This window comes from Macaca fascicularis, chromosome 1 (assembly GCF_037993035.2).
Source record: "Macaca fascicularis isolate 582-1 chromosome 1, T2T-MFA8v1.1".
NCBI lineage: Eukaryota > Metazoa > Chordata > Mammalia > Primates > Cercopithecidae > Macaca > Macaca fascicularis.
The window spans coordinates 112,386,351-112,404,243 of NC_088375.1; positions in this window are offsets into that span (position 1 = coordinate 112,386,351).

Below are 17,893 nucleotides of genomic sequence, written 5' to 3' on the forward strand. Positions count from 1 at the left end.
CCTGAAATGTGACTCAGGGACAGGAATCTAGTGTCCCTGGTGCAGAAAATGTTTAGTCCTCTCTGGAGAACTGGGAAACTAGAATAAAGCTTAATCAGAAGCCCAATTCAAGAGGAGCTACAACTCAGGGAACAATGCAGGAGCCCTGGAGTCAGCCCCACTCTATCTAAGGCAGAGTGTTGGTCCTGTTCCTTCACTCAGCATTTACTAAGCACCTACCTTTTGCTAGACATGAGGCACTGTACACGGGGCAAAGATAGATTAGTTAAGATCCTGACCTCAAAGACCTGCAGGTATATGGAGAGAGTGATCAAAATTAAGTACCAGATTGGGGTGGGAAGAGTAATAATAACAGCAACCATTTACTGAGTACTTACTATGTTTCAGGTCTGGTACTAAGCTCTTTATACATATTATCTCACTCCTCACAGTAACCCCAAGAGGTAGGTATTTATTGTTCCCATTTTGCTGAAAGATAATATGACATGTTCGACGTCACATAGCTGGACTCTAAAGCCTGTGCTTGTGCAAATACATGCTCAGCCTCTCAGGATGGATCTGAGAAATGGAGCAGGGCTAAAAAGGAGGGAAATGGTTAATTGAGGGGCTGGAATATAGTATTCAGAGTTAGGAGTTGGCTGTCCTCTTTAACTGATGCTAACTGATACATATTTTTCATACCATTCTTAACCCCCTAATAGTTAATTCTGATAAAGACAGGTGAAAGCTTGGGCACTGTAGCGATGAAAATGGAAGTGGGGGAGGGGGAAGCCAGTGATGGTGAGAAGATGTAGGAGGAAAAAAAAAAAAGGACACATGTGTTTGAGACACGCAATTTTGCTAGACGTACAGTTTGTCAAGGTCTGGCCATGGCTATAGATAAGACTTATCCAGCAATTGAGGAGAATTTGAGAAGTAAGCCAGCTGAAATGGGTGTCACTGTGCTTCTTAGCCTGGCCAAGCTGGAGCCATTCCATTTGTGGAAGAAGGGAAAGCTCTAGAGAATTCTCAGTGGATTTGGGCATTCATTAGCTCTATGAAGAATGGTGTTAACTAAAGGGAAACAATTGTGCAGGTCACACAGTCTGGACTTCAATGCCAGATTTATTAAGTAATTAACTGTGACTTTCACTCAGTGAGCATCTGCTAGTTGAATTGTTTATTGGAAGGCACAGTCCTTGCCCTCAAGCAGCCTGTCTCTGAGATGGTCGGAAGGTAGGGGAGAGGGGAATGGGGATAACCAGTCTTTCTGCTTTGGCTAAAGGATGTAAGAAATGAGATAAAAATGAGCCACGGCATTAAACTACCCAAACAAAATAATGATATGGCAATTTGACTTATTTCTCAACCTTATATCTGTTTATGTTTCTATTTTTGGAGGATTCTCCCTCCATTCACATCACTTGGACATACTGATCACTTTCCAGGCATCTCAGCTCAGCAACACCCAGAGTGTGTGTCGTAAGATCTGTGGGTCTGAGGAAATGGCAACACACGCAACAAAGGACTAAAACGTTCCAGGCTGCTTGGCAAAGAAAGGTCAGCCCATGACCACATGGGACATAACATCGTTGGCAACAACTCTGAAAACCCTTAGTGATCGGCAAATGAAGAAGGTGTCTGTGATGACTATGCTGTTTCCAACGGTCCCAGTGTCAAATAATCAAGGACTTTTTGCTGAGTTTTCTTTCTTTTGATGTAATTTCATTGTTTAAAAAGGTAGTTCTTTAAATACATAACTGAATGTATCTTATTTATTTTGCCTTAATTATATTTTGCCTTAATTATATTTGCCTTTCATAAATTAACATATATGAAAAGAAAAAAAAAACCCTTCCATATGGTGAGACCATGCATCCAGTCTTTGGTTTTGGAAAATTTGGTTATGAGTTAGGAAATCAAAACCCTTTTAGGCCGGGCGCGGTGGCTCAAGCCTGTAATCCCAGCACTTTGGGAGGCCGAGACGGGCGGATCACGAGGTCAGGAGTTCGAGACCATCCTGGCTAACACGGTGAAACCCCGTCTCTACTAAAAAATACAAAAAACTAGCCGGGCGAGGTGGCGGGCGCCTGTAGTCCTGGCTACTCGGGAGGCTGAGGCAGGAGAATGGCGTAAAAACCCGGGAGGCAGAGCTTGCAGTGAGCTGAGATCCGGCCACTGCACTCCAGCCTGGGCGACACAGCGAGACTCCGTCTCAAAAAAAAAAAAAAAAAAAAAAAAAAAAACCCTTTTAATTTGCACCTAGAAGAGGCAGCTTCGTGTGAGCAATGTAGTTTAAGGGAGAGTAGAAGTTAGAAATGGGATCTAGGAGTTTTGACACAGTGGCTTCCTGGAGCAAGCTCTGTGGTTACAGTCAGGTTGAGAGAAGTTGGAAAGGAACCTAACAAATATCCGTGGAGCCTCTCCCTTGTGCCTGGCTCTGGCCAGGTGCTTCCCATGCAACTTCATTTGATCCTCACTTCTGCCCTCTGAGGTGGGCATTATTAATCCGAGTTATCGATAAGGACGCTGAGGCCCACTATTAGTACCCTTTGAAAACAACAAACAGTGGATTTCAAAAGTTCAAAATTTCTCTTATACAAAGCATACCTATTTAAAAAATACATTTTTCTAGTGAAAAAAAAAAAAAAAAGAAGAAGTCAGGGAAAGGTTAGCTTGCTTAGAAGAGATAAGCCCTCATTCTCTGCTCACACCACCGTTCTCACTCTTTCCCCAGTAAATCCACAGGTGATATGTCATTGGCTTCATGAGAGCTTTGGAGATGATCTTCCATTTGCACCTTCTTCACACCATAAAGGGAGCTTTGAATCTCCCCCACAGTTCCCATATCTTGCGTGTGAGTTATTTGAGATAACTCTCTAGACTTAGCCTGATAAATCTTTCCTGGAAGCTTCTGCTTTGACTCAAGAGGAACTAAATAAAAGCTTTCAGAGTGCCATTGTGTACTATCCATGCTGTTTCAGAGGAATCCCAAGTGGAGGACGCAATATATTGTTTTAATTACAAAGGGATAATAGTCCTTTGTAAGGAGTTATTTGTAATGAGCTTTGTAAAGGAGTTTTACCATGAAGAAATGAGTCTCACATAAAGAGCAATAAAAGCTACTGTGATTATTGTTATTGGTTTTATTCAGGGCCAGACCCCAGTGAGATTGAGACAGAGGCTGACTTTTACCTGAGTACCATTCTTCCCTGTCCCATACATCTGTTCTTCTCTGGGCATCATTGCTTTCCTCCCTTTTCATCATTCTCAGCCCCCGGAGGAGCCTAGTCCTTTCCACGAGGAGAAAAGCCTGGGTTAAATGCATTGATATAAAAGTAATAGAGATGTAATGTGTTACTTTTCCCAGAGGTATTTACATTTTAAAACTTTGGCCTCAAGAGGGCTATACTTAATTCAAAGGAACAAGTCTCCAGTGGCGGAAATGCAAGCCTTATGGAAGGAGGAGTTTCAAGAGAGACTTTTTGAGATGAGACTAAGAAGATAGAGAAGGAAGAGGAGAAATATTAATATCTTCTCACCCATGTTCATTGCAAAAGGATAATGGCCTAAAACACAGCATTTGGGTAGGATGAAATCAGTTCTCCCACTTCCCGATGCAACGTCTATGGACGTGCCTGCTAGCTTTCCTCTACAGAGGGAGGGCCCTGGTTTCATTTATTGCTTTCTAAATCAAATGACTCCTTTGGGAAATGGCATGGCTCAAATCAATTCAATTCAACTTGTGGAGATGTAAATTCACCATAAAGTGGTGATACAAATATAAAACATGGTCCTTGCCTTCAGGGAGCTATAATCCCCTTGAGAGATGCCGACGATTCTTCTCCACGATGCAGTAAGATAATAGTGTAAGACAGTGCATTATGGAGGACTATGTACAACTGTAAAATAATTTTTTATCCATTCCTTCTGCCCCTTGCAGCAAAATTGCCATCTATAATATACTATATAGGAGATTTGAGCCTCTACTTGTTACCAATTTGCTGAGAGACAAATGCATTTACAGGTTAAGTATCCCTTATTTGAAGTGCTTGTGACCAAAAGTGCTTTGGATTTCAGGTCTTTTTGAATTTTGAAATGTTTGCATTATACTTACCAGTTAAGCATCCCTAATCTGAAAATTCAAAGTCTGAAATGCTCCAGTGAGCATTTTCCTGAAGCACCATGTTGACAATCATAAAGTTTTAGATTTTGGAACATTTGGAGTTTCAGTTTTGGATTAGGATTATTCAATCTGTACTAAGCAGTTTGTGGTGTTTCTTTCTCCACAACAAACCAACTTAACGTCACCAATAATTCTTTCTCTTCCATGGAAAGCCACAGGCATCCCTAAAGGGAAATTGGTTGTATCCCTCTCTACTTCCAGTTCCCTCTCTCTCTCTTATTGACCCAGGTTATGACCTCTTCTTTTCCTTGGCCTGGTCTTTCTTTTCAGATCACTGTGAATTGGACATTTTAATTGGACTGCCTCTGAGTTTCAGGCGCTATTTTAGCCCTGAATGATTTCTCTTCCCCAGTTACTCCATACTCCCTGCTGCAGCTGCTTCTGTTCCCTTGCCCGATCTAAGCTCTATGAGGACAGGCAGGTCAGAGCTGGGCCCCTGTTTTCTCTGGAGGGGAAGTTAGGCAGTGTGACCCTACTTTGCAAGAACAGCAGCCACTGCCGCCTATTCTTTATTTAGATCAATGCATGGGTATTGAGTGATTGGGTGAGCCCCTGGAGAGTCCCGAGATTCTAAAAACATTTTACACCATGCAGTTTCTCCATGAGATACTAAGGAAGTCAATAAATCTTCCCATATCACCCTGGAGGGATAACATGAAGTAAATATATATAAAACGAAGATTTTCAGCTATTTAGTTCCCAGGATGTTAAGCAATCACAGATAACTTTAAAAAAAGAAATTCTTAAGTGTAGAGGGTATGTGGAACTTTGTACAAAGGCAGTATTGATGGTCAAAACAAGTAAGAACTGTGCATTTGAGGCATCCACTTGAATCAATCGAGGTAATCCATCTCGTGGAAACATGGTTTTTCTGATACAGCTGAGATGTTTGCCATCATTTTAGAGCTGAGTTTCTCAAAATATGGTTTCTAGACTACCTGCATCAGAGTCACCTAGGGAGCTAGTTAAAAATATAGATTTCTGGGATGGGTCCAAATTTGGACGCTTTCAGCTACAAATAAGAGAAAACTCAACTGATAGTGGCTACAGGAACTGATTAATTCAGAGACTCAACCTCTCCAAAGACACCTCTGCTATGATTTCAAGATATCCCCCAAAGTTCATGTGTTGGACACTTAATCCCCAATGCAACAATGTTTAGAGGTGGAACCTTTAAGAGGTGACTAGGTCAAGAGGGCTCTGCCCTCATGAATGGATTTTTGTCATTATTGTAGGAGTGGGTTTGTTATTGAGAGAGCGGGTTGTTATAAAAGCGAGTTCAGCCCTCTCTTGCTCTCTTGCATTGTCAGATGCTGGCCCCTTGATTTTAGACTTCTCAGTCTCCAGAACTATGAGAAATAAATTTCTGTCCATTATAAATTGCTCAGACTGTAGGATTCTGTTATAGCAGCACATAATGAACTAAGACACAAAATTGGTACCAAGCAGTGGGGCTGCTGCTATAACAAATACCTGAAAATGTCAAAGTGACTTTGGAACTGAATAATGGGCAGAGGCTGGAAAAATTTGGAGGAACAGGCTAGAAAAAGCCTATATTGTCATAAATTGAGCATTAAGGGTGATTCTGGTGGGAGCTATGAAGAAGACAAGAGCTGTAGGGAGAGCCTGTCTTCTTAGGGATTACTTAAGTGGTCATGATCTGAAAGTTGGTAGAAATATGAACAGTAAAGGCCATTTTGATGAGGTCTCAGACAGAAATGAGAGACAAGTTATTGGAAACTGGAGTAAACGTCATCCTTGTTACAGAATGACAAAGAATTTGGCTGAATTGTATCCATGCCCAAGGGCTTTATGGAAGGCAGAATTTAAGAGCAATAAACTAGGATATCTTACAGAAGAAATATCTAAGCACCAAAGCATCAAAGGTGCTGCATAGCTTCTTTTGGCCCCTTGCAGTAAAATGAAAAATGAGACAAAGAGTTTAAAGATGGAATTTATGATGAGAAAGGAGGCAGAATATAAAAATTTAAAAAAAAATTTCTATCCATGTAAAGAATAAAGAAGCATGTTTATGAGAGGACACCAAGGATGCAGACAAGCAACTATTTGATAAGGAGATGATTACGGATGGAAGGAATCCAGATGCTATTCATTGAGACAATGGGAGAATGACCCCAAAGGTATTTCAGAGATCTCCAAGGCTGTCTCTTCCATCACAGGCCCAAAACTCTAAGAGGGCAGAATGATTTGCGGGGATGAGCCTTGAGTGCCCTCGATGAGCTCTCTGCTCAGGGTTGCCTTGGGATTCTGCTCCCCACATTCTGGCACAGTGCTCCTTGGCCACTCTAGCCTTGGTCAATGTAGGCCCAGATGTGGCTCGTGCTCCAGCTCCAGAGAGCACAAGCCGTAAGCCTTGGTGGTGCCCATGTGGTGCTAACTCTGCAGACACAAAGAGTGCATGAGCTGTGGGGCCATGGCAGCCTCCACTGAGATTTCAAAGGATGTTGTGGGCAGCCTGGGGACTCAGGCAGAAACTTGCTGCAGGAGTGAAGCTGCCACAGAGAATCCCTATCTAGGTAATGACTAGTGAAGCCATGGGAATGAGGCCACCACAGGAACACCCCACTATGGAAATACTTACTGGAGCTGAGGGAACAAGACTACCACCAAGACTCCAAAATTGGTGTCTCCATTCATTTTGTGCTGCTATAACAGAATATCACTGCTTGGGTGCTTTGGTGTAACCGAGGCTGGGATTGCCACAGGCACCAGACTCCAACTTGAGAGAGATGAAGCTTGGCTGAGCCCAGCAAAGTTGAGGGGGCAGGGCTGCCTGGGGTCATGGGGGCTTAACCTCCACCCCAGTGTGCCCAGGATTCAGGATTTGGAGTCAAAGGAGATTATTCTCCAGCTTTAAGACTTACTGTTGTTTTCCCTGTTGGGTTTTAGAGTTAGTTAGGACCAGTTACTCCTTGCTTCTTGTCTATTTCTCCCTTTTGGAATAGGAATGTCTATTATATGCTTGTCCCACCATTGTATATTGGAAGTAGATAATACATTTAATTTTACAGGCTCACAGCTGGAAGAATTTGCTTTGGGATGAATTGTGCCTTCAGTCTCACTGATAATCAGTTTAGATGAAACTCTGGACTTTGGACTTTTGAGCTGATGCTGGAATGAGTTAAGACTTTGGGGATATTGGGATGAAATAAATGTATTTTGCATGTAAAGAAGGACATGAATTTTGGGGCTTAGGGGAAGAATGCTACGGTTCAAATCTGTCCCCAAAGTTCATGTGTTAGAAACTTAATCCCCAATGCAACAGTGTTGGGAGGTGGGACTTTTGAGAGGTGGGACTTTTAAAAGGTGATTAGGTCATGAGGGCTCTGCCCTTACACATGGATTTATATCATTACTGTGGGAGTGGGTTTGTTATGGAGAGGATGGGTGGTTATATTAAAAGTGGGTTAACTCTCTCTTGTTCTCTCTCACTTTCTCTTGCCCTTCTGCCTTCTGCTATGGGATAACACTGCAAGAAGGTCCATGCCTGATGCCGCCCTCTTGATCTTAGACTTCTCAGCCTCAGAATTGTGAGAAATAAATTTCTGTTCCTTATACATTACCCAGGAATTGATATTCTGTTACAGCAGCACAAAATGAACTGAGACACCATTCTTTCCTTCTTCCCTTATGTCAGATTTGTCCTCAGGCTGGTTCCCCTCATGGTTGGAAGACAGCTGCCATATCTCCCAAATATAGCACAATAATGGCCAGCAGAGGGAGAGACATTTATGTGATTGATGAACCCTTTTCCAGGGCTGGCTCCATGGGCAGAGACATGTGCAGTCACATAGGACCCTGCGCTCAGAAGAACCCTTTCCTTGGCTTAGTACGCTGATCTGACCATCTTGAAATTATTCCTAATTTTATCTTTGAACTTTTGTTTGGTAAGTGGAATCTGATAGGAAAACGGAGCAGGTCCATGAGCAGACAGGAATATGTGTCTCTGCCCTTCTGTTACCCTATTTACATATAACATCTGCAATGTCCCATGAGCACAGAATGTGTGGGAAGTTCAGCAAGACTCAACACAAGTACATGTTGTGGCGAAGGGGAAATGTTTTTCTTTCTATCCTTCATAGTTTTTAGATGAGAAAGACTCCTGTAAAAAGAAAAAAAAAAAAGACAGAATAATAAGAGAAAAAGAAACAGAAGTTTAGTAACCTGTATACCTCATGTATATCTCTGGGAGATACCCAGAGAAATGAGTTAATCTCAGAACAGACTTAAATACCATTATCTGTTAAAACAAAGAAAGGTGTGGGAAAGCCTGGTTATGAGGAGATGCCCAGGAGAAGCATGGGAAACAAGGGTAAGATTGGTTATGCTGATTAAAGTCAATGTCTTCTCCATTGATAAGTCTCTTGTGATTTAGTCAGCGTTCTCTTCCTTATACTGAGAGAAAGACACCCTTACAAATGGAGGGTTATAGGTATAAATTTCCCTTACAAAATGGTAACTTCTGTTCTGTTTTCAGAATTTCTCCTGTGTCTGAAGTTTCTCAAAATAATCAGCTCAAACTAATCCTTATGCCAAAAAGGCATATTTGGGGGTAGATACTCTTTTCTGCCATAGTCATATTTTGGGGTGCATATTATGTTCCCCATAGTCATATTTTGGGGTGACATATTCTGGTCTCCTACAGTCATATATTGGGGTGGCATATGCTGGTTTCCCACAAGGGTTCCCCTTTGTTTTTCATTTATTTTCAGAGCATCCTTAGGACAAACTGCGCACACTCTGAGAAACACTTCTTCTTTGGAAGGTATGTTTATCAAGACAGAATTTAGTGGGTATATTTTTCTTTTGTAGATACTATGTCCAAAGTTGGGATAGGACACACTAGAATAACAGAGGACTGTTCATGTTGGTGTGGGCCCACCTACCGGGCCGTCTTGGAGAGCTGAGTCTCAGAACAGTTAGTATGTGTTTGTGCTAACGATCATCTTTCTCTATTAAAATACAACTCTATTAGAATAACTGTATAACTTTTTAGCTAATGTCCTAGTCAACTAGTCTAACATCTCCAATCCTACTCATGTTTCAGAAGTTTCGATATCCCTCTTGCCCTCCACTCACAATTATTGAACTCTTTCCTGTGGCTCCTTCAGTTATTAATATTAAGTTTGCAAAGACAATAAAAAACAGATGATGATGGAATTTATGGGAAAGGGTCACTAATCTGACTTTCTTGCTATATGGGTAAGAAACTGAGTCCCGGAAAAGGAAGTGAGTTAAATAAGATTATACTGCAAGTTAGGACCAGTATTCAGGCTAGAATTCAGATGCTTCATGTTCCTCTCTGGCTGAAGGTCTAACCTCCATGTGTGTCATTCTACATGGCCCCTTTCTCCAAACTCCTTCCTCCTACCAGCCTCAGACCTGAATTTCAAAGCATCAGTTTAGTAAATACAAGTCAGTGCAATGTGACTTGGTTGAATTTCCTTAACCTCTGTTTTTCTTCCTTCCTTTGACAATGTTTTAAACCTCAAAATCATTTCCACACCCTCTTTTTTGTTTCCTTTCTTTCATTCCTCCTCTGCACTTAGTCCCCAATCTCCTACTCTGTCATTTATGGCTACCACTCTTCTTCTGTAACATTTCTTGGTGAAGCAGTATAATAATAATAATAATAAACCCAACTATTATCTTCATAGCTGGCATCAGAATTCCTATTAGGGAAGAAGCTATCTGTTAAGGACACAGACTTTTTAATATTAAATTTTAAGCTGTTTCCATTGCTTCTGGGTAAAAGCTCCCTTCTTCATTTTTCTCAAAATGTCAGCAAAGGCCTTGTAAAATTTGTGGTGTGTGTGTGTCTATGTATGCGTGTATAAGTAAATCAAGGAAAGAGATTGAGTTTCAAGGGAGTCTCACTCAAAGGACTGGGTAAGAAGAGGGCTACACACACTGAAAGGTGAGATCACTAACAACAGAACTAATTCCAGAACCGGAGGAGGCCACAAAAATGTAACTGCTCTGAGAGAATGCAGACATCTTGGGGAGGGCATTGAACTTTCCACAGGATGTGGAATGGAGATTCGAGCCAATCTTATCTGGATCTCAAGTGGCAGGGTGCCTGAAGCTGACATTTGGGTTATGTTAGATTTTTATTTTATTTATAATATCACATCCATTTTCTTGACCCTTCATAATCTTGCCTCACACTACGAAGCAAGGCTATAGACAGAATCCCTCTGCTCTGGCTAGGCTAATATTGGTGTAGGCTCAAGAGCACATCACATTGGCTTGGCGCTCCCACCTTGACTCAATTTCTCTGGATATTGGATTTTAAATGCCTTTCCCACCCCACTATTCAGACTTATCCCTTAGCGTCTTGCTCAAGTTCCCCTGTGAGTTTGCTCACACTCTCTCTGCTTCTGGCTGCTTACTACTCTTATACTTGATACACATGAGGTCTACTCTTGATTAACATGCTGTTTTGCACATGTGGACCCATTACTGGTTCAGATCTGCTTGGTTTTCAACCTTACTGTGATGTGGGCTCAGTAAGGCCAGGATCTATCTTGTTCCTCTGAACTCCACAGCACCTAGGTAGGTGCTTTGTATTAACATTAAATACTGACAGCCTACTTTAACCTTCCTCCTTGGAGCAATCCATGCACCAGACCCTTTGTCTGTTCTGCTACCTTTAGTCTCAGTTTTGTCCCTACTGTTAGCAGCAAGAATCCTTTTTCTTTTAGGACTGTTGAATCCTCTGATCAGTCCCACTCTCAAATCAAACTCCTTTGCAGATGTCCTGATACCCACGAGCTAAGGCGACTGTCAGCTCCTCACAGTTCACATCCCATGACTCATGAACCCCAAGCTTGTCCTTGTTGAGTGGGTAGGACAACCGGCTTTGGAAAACCCTCTGCCACAGCTTATAATAGGTGCTTTTCTTTCATGGGTAAATTCTGTGTCATAACCACAGCAAAAAATACACTCAATACTCCACCCAGAATACACACACACATACACACACACAACCGAAACACAAGTTTTATAAAACAATACTCACCTTTACTTTGTGCAGTGAAAACTATTTTCTTTTCTCTTTTAATATAAAAATGGTGATTTCAGCTCACTAAATTGATTTCATGTCTCACTAATGAACTGTGATTTGTTGTGTTTGAAAAGTGTTCTAGAGGATCAAAGGACAGTTAGCAGGGGAAGAGAGGGCCATTCTCAAGCCCTTAAATGGTGACTCCTGGAGGGGTTGGTGGTTCTTGGAGATCATTCCCCCTGCAGGCTCCCTTCGTCCTGCAAGTTCATCTGAAGTTAAAAATCAGCACAAGAGACACACTGATCTGGAGTTTACCCCTGGGTCACCTCGCTAGTCTCTGTGTATGGGCTGGGTGAGCAGCTTCCTGTAGAGTGACATCTGAGGAAGGGCATGAGGTTGTCTAGTGGGGGCTCGACACTGTCAGCTCTGCAGACACATAGGACAGTATTACGGTGGTGTTTTACACACATGCCTTGAATAAATAATTGAAGAGTGATGATCTTCTGTTTCTGTAATTTTCTGTTGGTGGCTACTGACAAGGGAAAGGCACTGCGGGGTAGGGGGTGGGCATTGGGTATGATGGGAAAGTAAAAGGGACAAACAAATTCTTACTGCCAGTGACCTTGGATGGGAAAGCCTTGAAACAGGTGGAAGGTGGCTGGGGCATTCCCTGGGGCTCGCTCTGAGTCCAGAAGCAAGTGCTGTCAGTGAGGGTAAAGGACACATACAGCCTCTTCATGGCCTTGGTCTGTGGAGACATTTGCAGAGACTCATCTCTGAAGTCTCTGCAAATGCAGGGTGGTTTTGGTTTACTAATTTTGCAAGTAGAATACTTGGAGCTGGGCAGAGGAAAGGCTGTAGCAGGGCAGGAGGGCTGAGAGACACCCTGAAGAGATTATGCTGGCTGTGGCATGTTATCAGAGATGGCGCACACAGAAGAAGAGGTGGTGAGGAAGCGTTAAAAGTGAACAAGGTGCTACTGACGTGCTCCGGGCTAGCCCTCTTTCTGCCGGTCATGGTCACAAAAAGCAGACCAGTGTCTCCCTTCCTCCCTCTCCCCACCAGTCCTAACCTCCCTTCCTCCAGGGGGAGGATATCCTGTTCTCTACCCAGCACCTTCCTGGGAGGCAGGATGGCCAGAGCACAGGGCTCTGCTGGTCCTGCAGGGTACAAGGGATCTTCCGCGCTGCCTCCGTCTTGGGAAGGAGAAGCAGCAATGCTGTGTCTCAGCTACTAGCTGCAGGGAGAGCCTTTGCCCTGCCTACCCCTCCTTATAGTGTTGGCAGTGTGGGCAGCCCTGTGCTGTATGATCTTGGGTGAGTTATTTTAATTCTTTCACTTAAGGATTCGTACCCATCCAATGGGGCTTGGCAATACCACATGTATGTATATTTGTATAGTTCCTGTGAAGATTAAAATAAGATTCATTTCTATAAAGTCATGGTGCATATTTGCTCAATTAATTAATTCCACAAATATTTAATGACTACCTGTGATGTATCATTCACCATTCTAGGTGCTGGTGAGACAGCGGTGAGTAGTAATTCCTTGCTCTGGCAGAGCTTATATTCTAAATGAGGGAGACAGATAATTAATAACAACAAAGTAAGTACATATATAATATGCCCGACTATAAGTGCTATGGGGAACAGTAAATCAGGTTAAGGATAACAAGGGGTGGTTGGGGCAGAGGCTGGTTATTTTCTATAGATTGGTCAGAGGAGGCGTTTTGGACAAGGTGACATTTGAGCAGAGACCTGACAAAGTAAGAGATGGGGTCATGCAGTTGTTGGGGCAGCTTATTCAAGCAGGTGGAAGAATATGTGCAAAGGCCCTGAGTTGGCAGCACGTTTAATGTTTCAAAAAATGCCAAGGAGGCCAGATTGGTTGGTGAGAAGTGAACAGGAAGAAGAGAGTAAGAGATAAAGGAACTCTTATCATGAACTCCTATAAAAAAAATCAGTTCTTTTTCACCCATTTTTTTTTTCCAAAGCTGGGAATTTGGAGCAATAGAAGAGGTTTGTGGCGGTGGGAATAGGTTTTGACACAGGTGTGCATTTCCTTTTGCCTCCTTGGACATAACCGTCCCATCCTTCTCCTGGGCCGCTTGCATCTCTAGGTATCTAGGAACATATTTACTGACTCAGGAGCAGTGGCCAATGAAACGCCACGTGTGGTAGGCAGCTTTACTTGTTGACAATGATGTGTGCACTCCCTGATGGCTGCACTCCTCTGGAGGTGGAGAAGACATCCCTATTGGCCTTGCGCTGGGCCATGGGACCTACCTTGTCAAGTGGAGTATGAGCAGACATGCCCTACGCCATGGCAGAGCTGAAGATGCTAATAAGCTGGTGTGGTGTGGCTGTGTCCCCTTCAGAGCCTGTGCACCACAGTGAAAACAGCTTATCTCAGACAATGGCCATCTCGTTGCCATGGGTCGCTGCTGGATGAAAAGATAAATGGAGATCTGTGGAGACCACCAGAGCCAAAGCCAATGCACAGCCCTCAAGAAATAAATGTTTGTGTTTGTAAGCCACTCAGATTTAGGAGTTACATGTTGCTGCAGCAAAATCTGACTAATCAAGTCAGATTCTGTGCTAAGAACTTTCAAATGTTACTTCATTACCTGTGCTGTGGGTCATTCCAGTTTTGTAGATGAGGAAGCTTAGGTCCAGCAAAGTCAAGCAACTTGCAAAGGATTATAAAAAACCAAAAACAGACAAAATTCAAATGTTGGGGAGTCTATTTGACTCCCCAACTGTTATGTCATGTGCCACTTTCTTTCTTTTTAAGGTGATCCAACAGAAGAGGAATAGAAAACGAAGTCCTTATGCTAACTTCAAATTCCCTGTATGTAACTGGACTTCTCTTTCCTGCTCTGGCCCTACGAGCCCAGGAGACTCCATACCTCTCTCCTCCCTCCTTCCAACCCCACTCTGCTCCACTCCATTCTACTGCTGAAAGTGCTCTTTTTGTCTCTCATTTTCTTCCAAATAGCTGTTGAAAGTGACCTTTTCTGTGAAATCTTTCTGGAATGGTAAAAGAGAAAGTTTGGTCTCTCTTATCTGATTATTTCTAAACATACATGAAAATTGCCTGGCTATTTCCTCTGCATTATTCATTCCAAAATACATCAGTTTTTGCCTAGCTCTGTACATGTGTATACTGCCACATTTAGTGAGCACCTACTATGTGCCAGCCACTGTACAGGGACTGTACACTGTACAGAGTGAGAGGTATCAGATACATTGCTGGAGAACCATAAAACCTAGTGGGAGGTGGCATGTTATTAGCTTGGTGCAAACTTAATTGTGGTTTTTGCATTGTTGAAATTGGCCATTTGATATTGGAATACATTCTTTTTTTTTTTTTTTTTTTTTTTTTTTTTTTTTTTTTTGAGACGGAGTCTCGCTGTGTCTCCCAGGCTGGAGTGCAGTGGCGTGATCTCGGCTCACTGCAAGCTCCGCCTCCCGGGTTCACGCCATTCTCCCGCCTCAGCCTCCCAAGTAGCTGAGACTATAGGCGCCCGCCACCACGCCCGGCTAGTTTTTTTTTTTTTTGTATTTTTAGTAGAGACGGGGTTTTACCATGTTAGCCAGGATAGTCTCGATCTCCTGACCTCGTGATCCACCCGCCTCGGCCTCCCAAAGTGCTGGGATTACAGGCTTGAGCCACCGTGCCCGGCCGGAATACATTCTTAAATAATGTGGTTATGTTATATATCGCTTTAATGTGCACTTCTTGCTTTTTTTTTTTTGCTAATGACTTATTACTTGCTTTTTCTCTGTGGAAATGATGTTAGACAAAAAGTAAATTCAAGTGACTTTCTTATTTGAGTTCAAAATAGGTCATAAAGCCGTGGAGACAACTCACAGCATCAGCAACACATTTGGCTAGGAATTGCTAATGAACATGCAGTGCAGTGTTGGTTCAAGAAGTTTTGAAAAGGAGGTGAGAGCCTTGAAGATGAGGAGCATAGTGTCCAGCCATTGGAAGTTGACAACGACCAATTGAGAGCAATCATCAAAGCTGATCCTCTTACAACTACACGAGAAGTTGCTGAAGAGCTCAATGTTGACCATTCTATGATCATTCGGCATTTGAAACAAATTAGAAAGGTGAAAAAGCTTGATAAGTGGGTGTCTCGTGAACTGAGTGAAAATTTTAAAAATTGTCATTGTGAACTGTTGTTTTATTCTGTGCAACAACAACAAACCATTTCTTGATCCGATTGCGACATGCTTCGAAAAGTGGATATATAAAATCCATATAAAGACAATCGGTGATGACAACTCAGTGTGGATGGAGAGGAAGCTCCAAACCACCTCTCAAAGCCAAACCTACACCAAAAAAAGGTCATGGTCACTGTTTGGTGGTCTGCTGCCAGTCTGATCCACTACAGCTTTCTGAATGCCAGAAACCATTACATCTCAGAACTATTCTCAAGAAATTGATGAGATGCACTGAAAACTGCAATGCCTGCAGCTGGCATCGATCAACAGAAAGGGCCAAATTCCTCTCCATGACAACCCCCGACTGCAGGTTGCACAACCAATGCTTCAAAAGTTAAACAAATTGGGCTTTGAAGTATTGCCTCATCCGCCATATTCACCTGACCTCTTGCCAACTGACTACTGCTTCTTCAAGCATTTTGACAACTTTTTGCAGAGGAAATGCTTCCACAATCAGCAGGATGCAGAAAATGCTTTCCAAGAGTCCGCTGAATCCCAAAGCACAGACTTTTTATGCTACAAGAATAAACAAACTTATTTCTCTTTGACAAAAATGTGTTGATTGTAATGGTTCTTATTTTAATTAATAAAGATGTGTTTGAGCCTAGTTATAATGTTTAAAATTCACGGTCCAAAAGCACAATTACTTTTGCACCAACCAATATTAAAAGTGCTAAGCTCTATACAATAAGTAAGTATAGGCTCGTAGTCACACAGAGGAGGGCTCAATGCTCAGGTTGGGAGAAATGAATTAGAAGGTTTTCAGACACATGAGCTGAGTCTTGAATGCTAAGTGGGAGCCATTTGAGGAAGAGGCAGGAAGGAGAGAGCCCGAGCAAAGACACAGTAGTTGAGTTTAGCTGAATTGTAAGTCGGGTGAAGGTAGTGGCTGGAGATGGTCTAGAGAGACAGAGCAGATGTGATGCCTGAGGGCCTGGTATTACCGCAATAGTTTGCAATGCTAAGGAAGGTAAGAGAGCGCCTGTGTATAGGATTGTTTTGGTCAGGCCCACATGTTGCAACAGGCCATATGATGAGTTTGTTTTTGAAGCCCCCGGTCTCCTTATACCCTTTTCCCCATTTCTTCATGTGTGCTCCCACCCTGACCCCAGAGTTTATCAAAGCCTTTTCTGATGAACTTCCTTTATTCTAGGGGGCAGGTTTAAAGCATTACTCTTTTCAGGCACATCTGAATCCTAACAAGGGATTAACCCACAACACCAACAAATATTTCCTGACACTTTTCTATGCCCAGCACTTTGCTAGGCACCATATACACGCCCATTACATCACTTGATCCTTATAACCACCTTGTAAGGAAGGTACTATAATTGTAATTGTTTGGACAAAGAGGAGGTCAAGTCTTAGCAAAATCAAGGCAGATGACAGTCAAAATGTGGGAAAAGATTTTAGAGGTGAGGCGGGGACCATGAGCAGGATTTAGAGGGTAGGGAACAGCTTCCGGTGCCAACATTCCACCGTGCAGGCTGACCATAGATATATATTCCTGAGGCTATCAGTCCTTCATAACTTAGTATCAGAAAAGAGACCAGGAGGCGCTTCATGGTGCAGGGTGCCTTTGGGTTAGTAATTGTTATTTTCAGGCACACACATGACTTGGCCAAAGACAAGTCACGTATAATGAACCATATAATGGGACTCTATACATTTAATTTTTTTTGTCTTAAGAGAGGGAGAACTGGGGAGGACTGTGTCTACACTATCTGCCTGCCTCTGGACCTTTAAAACTACCCAGTCCTGTAGGAACCCTGCCCCCACCCATCCAGAAAGGCCACGGAGGCCAAACTAGGTATTTGCTGAGATCAACTACGGCCATCCTAGCTCACACCCAATTTGTCCTTGATCTGACCCAGTCTCCCCGACCCTTCACTTGACTTTACTCAGATTCCTCCTTCCGGTTCTTTGAGTTCAGTCTTCCCCACTTTCCCTGAGAGACTCCAGCTTGATTTTCCTCTCTGTCCAGTGCTTACTAAATCTAGCCGCACTCATGCAAACCCAGGCTTCTTATCCTTTGGTGTCAGATAGATGGGAGCAGGGATGCTGATATAACTGGGTGCTTAATAAACCCTATTGATGAAGGTAATGATAATCACTAACATTTCCGGAGCACACCTTTTACCAAACCTCATGTGTTATGTCAGTTAATCCCAGGGTCTCCACATTGCTAGATCACGTGGTTAGTTCTCAGTTGTCTTCTTACTTAAAATGACCTATAGGGCTACACTCGACTTTCTACACTGGTCTATCCTCTTTGGGGTTCCCTCCTTTTAGTCTCCTTTGAGAGTTCCTCCACTTCCTCCTCATCTCTTAATATTAATGTGAACTGGGGCTTGGTCCTTTCCCCTCTTTTCTATTTATATTTGCATCTTTGGTGACTTCATTCACTAATATGACTTTGTATTTATTTTTTTATTTTTATTCATTTATTTTTTTGAGGCAGAGTCTCAC